The 7,394-nt window shown below is 40.4% G+C and overlaps 1 pseudogene; it reads left to right on the top strand.

Annotated features, from left to right (window-relative positions):
- The first annotated feature begins 1,330 nt into the window (after positions 1-1,330).
- LOC115895677 lies at positions 1,331-7,180 on the top strand (annotated as a pseudogene).
- The last annotated feature ends 214 nt before the right edge of the window (positions 7,181-7,394 follow it).

Below are 7,394 nucleotides of genomic sequence, written 5' to 3' on the forward strand. Positions count from 1 at the left end.
TGAAGCACCGGAGGCCAAAATATATGACTATGTGGAGATACAACTGAAACAAGTTGAGACAGCAACTGCTCCAATCCTGTGTCTTTTTTCATGGCTTCCCAGGAGTTTGAGGTTGAAATTTTTGTTGACAATAGACAGGACAGAAGTGGGAAGACAGAGGTCAAGCACAGTGGCTCATGCCTGTAATACCAGCAATTTGAAAGGCAGAGGCTTGCAGATCACGCATTCAGGAGAGCCAGACAATCCAGGCTAATACAGTAAAAATAAATAAAGTTACCCGGGTGTGGTGACAGGCACATGTAATCTCAGCTACTCGGGAGCCTGAGGCAGGAGAATCACATGAATCCTGGAGGTGGAGGTTGCAGTGAGGCAGATTGCTCAACTGTGCCCCTGGACTACTGTCCAGTGATAGAGCAACACTCTGTTTAAAAAAAGAAAAGAACAGGAAAAGAAAAAAAGAAGAGAAAGGTCGGGCTCGGTGGCTCAGCACTTCGGGAGGTCAAGGAGGGTGGATCACGAGGTCAGTAGATCAAGACCATCCTGACTAACATGGTGAAGCAAGATACAAAAAATTAGCCGGGCGGTGGTGGCAGATGCCCCGTCGTCCCAGCGACTCTGGAGGCTGAGATAGGAGAATGGCGTGAACTCAGGAGGCAGAGCTTGCAGTGAACCAAGATTGTGCCACTGCACTCTAGCCTGGGAGACAGAGCAAGACTCCCTCTCAAAAGAAAAAAGTATTTAGTATTGGAAAGGTTAGGAGAAATGGGATGATACCTGGGAACCAGAGCAGCACAAGTGAAAAAGGTATATATGACTTTAGCAAACAACAGACTGAAAAACAGAAAAGAAAAAAAAAAAAAATGGCATGGACCAGAAAAAGCAGAACTTTTACAAACAATGCCAGAAGAGGAATTTCTAGATCTATCAACCCCAAGTTTTCTAAGAATGCTCCTGTAATTCTAGTTACTGGCAAACACCACAAATTCAAAAGCAGCCAGTTATGTGTTGCCAGCCAGAAAGTCAACAGAAACCCAGTGTCACCTCTATCCAACCGAAAGCATATGGAGCTAGTCAATCCAACTATTAAGAAAGACACTTGCCCTCACAGCCCCTTTAACAAGAAGAAAACAGTAAGTGGCATTCAGGAACTCAAGAAACTGTACCCTATTGAGACAGATCAGCAGGATACAGTGGTCTTCAAGGAGGCAGAAGGGAATCTCAACAGGATTTTATCAGACCCCAGGACAGGACAGTGTGGAATAGAGAAAAAGACCCAGTTTCACCCACTATTTTTCCAGACTGTCTGACTCAGACTGAGAGCCAGACCTCCATGACTTCCATGACTGCAGACTCAGGTACCAAAACAGGTATAGTGGTGTTAATGGGCCCATTAGCAGCCACCGGAAAGGTAGACGTTCATACATTAGTTCCAAGAGTGAAAGGTGGGCAGAGAAATCTTACTGATGATGACAGAGTCCAGCCTTTTATCAAGAGGATATACTTCACCATAAGGCTAACAGAAAGTGCCACCACAAACAGAGATGTTGTAGTGCGGAAAAAGTTCGGATTCACCCAGATATTGCTATCAACTTGATCAACAGGAAACATTTCTCTGAATAAAGAAGCAATTAAGAAATGGAGAATGCTCTGAATAGGACTGCTGTGGATGACAGCAATCTCAATGATGTTCAGTGCAGCAGGAAGTGTCTTTTGCTGTGGTCTTTATTTTGGTACTTTGTGAAGAGGACTTAAGAAATGACAGAAACAGAACAAGCCTTCAAATGTTGGACACCAGTCAAGAACTTCGTGAATATTTTCAATCAATTTAAAAAGCCTTCTGTTTTACCAGTCAGTGGCACATCCTTTGGAATAGGTATATTCACACTGCCTCGTTGTGCTTTCATGTGACCTAATGAAAAGGCTTGGTTTCAAACCCCTTACATGACTTTTGGATAGAGTTCAGACTGGCAGCTCTATGGTTACATGTCCCAAGCAGATTGGTGAAGCGTCTGCCAATGAAATGTTAATTGCTGGGTGAAAGCTGACAGGAGAGGAGGCATGTGTCACAGGTCTGGTCTCTAAGGTTTCTTTGCAAGTTTCACCCCATAGGTTATAATGCAAATGAAGGACTCTGCCTCATGTAATCGAGTTGTGCTGGAAAGCCCAAATATAAAAGCAGACTGGTGAGCAATAAACTGCTTTAGGAAAATCTAAATTCTATCTATGTCTTCTACTACATGTAATATCAGAAGTCTCTATGGATGATGGCACATTTGTACAATGTCATAGTGGGCATGGGAGCTGGGAGAGGCCAGACAATGGGAACAGTCACTTCGGGGTCATTATTAGAAAAATGGCTTCCCAGGTCTCAGAAAGCTGAGGGATGCCTGAGTCTGCATCTGTGATGAGGCAGCTGCCACTGCTCCTGAGTAAGTGCGGCTCCTGTTCATTGAACTTGGGTGTGAGTGTGGTTTCTGCCTTTTCTCAGTTTCCAGCAGTTTCACAGAGTGCACAGCCCAGGCTTCACCTCCCTCATTGCACCTGATATCTTTGAAGCAGCCTCTCTAAATGGGCTGCTGCTGCCATTACTTGCAGCACCTGTGTCATTTTGGAATAATGCAGAGTGAACCCTAGAGTCCCTATCCTCAAATAATGCCTTTGCGTTTTCACTGACAAACCCCAGCTTGTAGCTCTGAATCATCATTATCATATTAAAAGACAGCATTTGGAGATTGCAAAGATTTTTGGAGTTCTATGGCAGAAAGCAGACATATGTCAAACATCTTTTACAACCTTACAGCTACGAAAAAGAGACCCCTTGTACTAGAGCGTTCAAATGTTCAATTCTAAGAATTAAAACAATATATTCCTCTATTAGAAACCTTTATTTTAAAAGAAGAAAGTACAGATTGAACATGACTAATATAAGAATTTCAAATGTACTCTAAAAGGAAGCTTGATTCCATATCCAAAGTGGAAAACTCTACAGAAAAGCCCTTAACACAATCTTTATTTCATCTACAAAATACACAAAATTACCCTCATGAAAATGTGAGAGAAAAAACAATGAGGAATCTAGAAGTGGTTTTTGATTAACATTTTTATACAGAGGAACAGCCTTGAAAACTCAGGCCGCAGACACTGATTAAAAAAAAAAAAAAACTTGAATAGGAGGATATCCTAAGGATGTAACCACAGTTACACTAATAAGAAAACAAGGTAGAATATGAAAATGCTTTTGCCATTTTTTCCTAAAACATAATCATAGCTACAGAGATAAGAGAACAAGGCCAACAGAATAAGTGCCTCTGTCATTCACATAATCAGCAGACTTCAAGAAAATACACACTCCTCCCATTGTGGACATGATACCCAGTAGGCTCCAGTGGGCTCTGATGAAATAATTTTCTTTTCTATTTTGGACATCTTTGAATGCAAGAAAGGCATTTATGAATTATCCCTTCAGCTTCTGCTTTAACCCAGCCCAGCGAGCCAGATAAAGCTTTTACTTTCACCTCTCATTTTTCCCAGGCCAGGTTCTGAATCTAGCTGAAGTAGTGCTTTCTCCAAGGCAGCTCACAGACACCTCGGAACATTTCATTCTTTCCAGTTCATAAAAAGTAATGGCCCAGCTTTATAGTTGGAAACCCTCGCAAATCCCCTCTTTACTGTGGAGAGTTTTCTTCTTTTGCTTATTAACCTTTTCTTCCTACTTGAAATTTGCATCATCCAACCTCCTTAATTATTGTGGTCATGAGACAATACTTCAGCCTGTGACTGGTCCTAGGCCAAGGACTCAGGTCAAGCTGTCATGTCAGCTCCTTCTTGGTCCAGGGCCAAGTTGCAATGCTGAGCTTAGTAGCTTCTATAAATCATCACTTCATTTCCAGATTAATCTAAGTCCAAGGTGCGGGACCAACCTAAAAAATGCTTACTCCATGACCACTAAGTACATTTCTTTACTTCTCTGTCTTTAGAAATGGTAAGCCTCAGTCTCAGAGTAGGTAAACCACTCGTATTCCACCTCCACAGTGAAGACATTTGTACTTTGATTTATAAAATTTTGCTTCAAACGATTTGCAACCATCTCCTTAATTTTCTTGGCCATGAGACAAAGAGCTCTGTGTGCCTCACAATTAGAGATTGCTACATTGTGGTGTACTAATGAGACTGCAATGAGTGAAGTCTAGGAATTGAAATCTGGGATGCATCAGCCTTGTGAGACCAACTGACAATCTGTGATACGTACCCTTGGGGGCAGTCAAACACATAGTGGTCATCAACACAGGCTGCAAAGGTTCAAGGTAAGCTTTACACAGCCTAGAAATCTGAGAGACACCATGAAGCAGTCATACTTATGCATTTGGGGCTTTCAAAGGGAGAGACATATAATCAAGGAGACTATTTAACAAAATAATAATAAAGAAAACAACAATTTAAGTCAGCAAATAAACACCGAATATATTCAACAAATGCCAAATCATCAGAAACTCAAAGAAACAAACTCAAACCCATCTGATAATTAAACTGTCTAAAACATACACAAAGATAATTTTGAGGAGTTTCAAAGGAAACAAGAGAATCAGCTAGTCATGCAAAAGGGACCCTCAAAATTAACCAGTAGATTTCTTATCTGAATAACCACTGAATAACCAGTGGATTTCTTATCCAAAAACTAAGATGGTAGAAGGCTGTAGACAAATATATTCCAAGTGAAGTCAGGAAAAAAGCTTTCAAACCTAAATATTATGATCAAACAAATTGTTCATCAAATGTGAAGGACAAATTGTGATATTCCCAGATAAAAATGGACACCTTTCACCAGTAGACTACCCTTTAATAAATGTTTTATGGAGTACTTCAGGGTAGAATGAACACACACTCAAAAGTATGGATAAGCAAAGATTAAGCTAAAGACAAATGCATGAAAAATATAAATGATAAAAAATTAACAATATGCACCTCCATAATTTGTTCTCAACATAAGTTAAGACAATAATATATTTAATAAAAAAACCCACTAATTTATGTTTTTGACATACAATGCACAATTTTGAGAACATAGTAAGTGAAATAATGGAGTTAAGTTACACAGGACTAAGGATTTTTATGTCACTGAATGTAAGCTAGTGTAACATTAAAAATGGTATAACATTATAATGTTCAATACAATCATCATCGCAACCACAATTAAACAAAGAAACACAAAAGAGTATCAGGCAGGAAGAAATCTTTCTGTACTACACCAGACAGTAGGAGCTGTGGACTTAGCTATTCTAACAGGAGGCTACTGAGCTAGCTCTCATGCACCATGAAACAAAGCCAAGCTCGCCCACCAGAGACTAAGGGTGGAGAGCCTAAGTAACATAGCATAGCTGCTATTTCACATAATTTTCATAAACCAGTGGTGATGGAGTAGAAGTGGCTCATCCATACGCAGAACCTGGTGAATCACTGGAATCTATGTGGAGACACAACTGAAACAAAGATGGCACAGCAACTGCTCCAATCTTGAGTCTTTCCTCATATCTTGCCAGGAGTTTGAGGTTGAAACTATTGTTGACAAAAGACAAGACAAAAATGAGAACATAATCTATTTGTTTCATGGAAAGATTGTGACAAACAAGATGACACTTGGGAGCCAGAGCAGCACCTCATGAGCTGTGAAAAATGTATAAATGATTTTAATAGACGACAGATAGAAAAAAAGAAAAAAACTGGCATGTACCAGAAAAAGTAGAATGTTTTCAAACAATACCAGAAGAAGAACTTCCAGATCTACCAACGTAAACTATTCTCAGAGCTCTCCTAGAACACTAGTGACTGTCAAACACCACAGATCCAAAACCAGCGTGTTATTTGCTGCCAGTGAGAACGTCAAGAGAAAGGCAGATTCACTTCTCTCTCACACAAATAATATAGATCTAGTAAATTCAACTATGAAGACACTTGTTTGCAACAAGAAAACTGAGTGGCTTTCAGGTACTTGAGAAAGTGGACCCTATTACCGTAGATCAGCAGGACATGGTGGACTTCAAGGTGACAGAAGGGAAACCTGTCAGGGACCCTTTGTCAGGTCCCAGTGCAGAACACATTGGAATAGAGAACAGGACCCTGATACACCCACTAATGTCTCCGCTATCTGGCTCAGTTACTGCTTCCATGGACACAGGCTCAGCTACCCAAAAAGCTATAATGATATTAATAGACCCATTAGCAGCCATTGCAACAACAGACATACACACATCAGTTCCAAGAACAAAAGGAAGCCCAACAAATGTTATGGATGACGACAGAGAGCAATCTTTTCACAAGAAGACGTACTTTTCCATCGAGCTAACAGAAAATGCCAGCACATGCAGAGACATTGTAGTGAAGAAAGAGGATGAATTCACCCAGATATTGCTATCAACTAGATCGACAGACAAAAAACGCACCGAATACAGAAGCAGTTAAAAAAAAGGCTTAATGCTCTGCATAGGGCTGCTGCAGATGACAGCAAACTTATGCAGTTCAGTGCAGCTGGAGGTGTCTTTTGTTGTGGTCTTGATTTGGGGTACTTTGTGAAACAAATGTTTATTTAAGGAATGACAGAAAGTGAGCAAGGCTTGCAATGGTGGACACCTTCAAGAACGCTATGAATACTTTTATTAAATTTAAAAAGCCTATTGTTGTGTCAGTCAATGGCCCTGCCATCAGACTAGGTGAATCCATACTGCCCCTTTGTGATCTTGTGTGGGCTAAAGAAAAGGATTTGCTCCAAACCCCTTATACGAGTTTTGGACAGTCCAGATGGCTGTTCTACTGTTACATTTCTGAAAATGATGGGTGACGCATCTGCCAATGAAATGTTAATGACTGGGACAAAAGTGTCAGCACTGGAGGCGTGTGCCAAAAGCCTGGTCTCTCAGGTGTTTTTGACTGGAACTTTCTCCCAAGAGGTTATGGATCAAATTAAGGAACCTGCCTCATATAACCTAGTTGTGCTGGAAAAATATAAGGCCCTTGTTCACTGTGATATTAAGATGGAGCTGAAACAGGCCAATGAAGAGAGTGTGAGGTGCTGAGGAAGATCTGGGGCTCAACCCAAGGAATAAAATCCATGTTAACGTAGGTTGAATATAAGATTGATGAGTTTTCATTGTCAGTCAATCTGCACAGGACGCAAGAACTAAGCTAAACCAAATACATCATGAGTTGCAAAATGCCCTTCTCCATCTTCATACTGCAAAACATTTTCATCCATAGTAAAATCTTGGAAAGAGAGCTGGAAACGTCCGAGGTATGTATTTAAATTCTCATGGCATTTTAAAGCACTATATCTTCAAAATAATTAGTAAAACATTTTTTGCCCAAGTGTGATTATTTTATGCACATGTAAGTCCAAATATAAA

The sequence above is a fragment of the Rhinopithecus roxellana genome, chromosome 22 (assembly GCF_007565055.1).
Source record: "Rhinopithecus roxellana isolate Shanxi Qingling chromosome 22, ASM756505v1, whole genome shotgun sequence".
NCBI lineage: Eukaryota > Metazoa > Chordata > Mammalia > Primates > Cercopithecidae > Rhinopithecus > Rhinopithecus roxellana.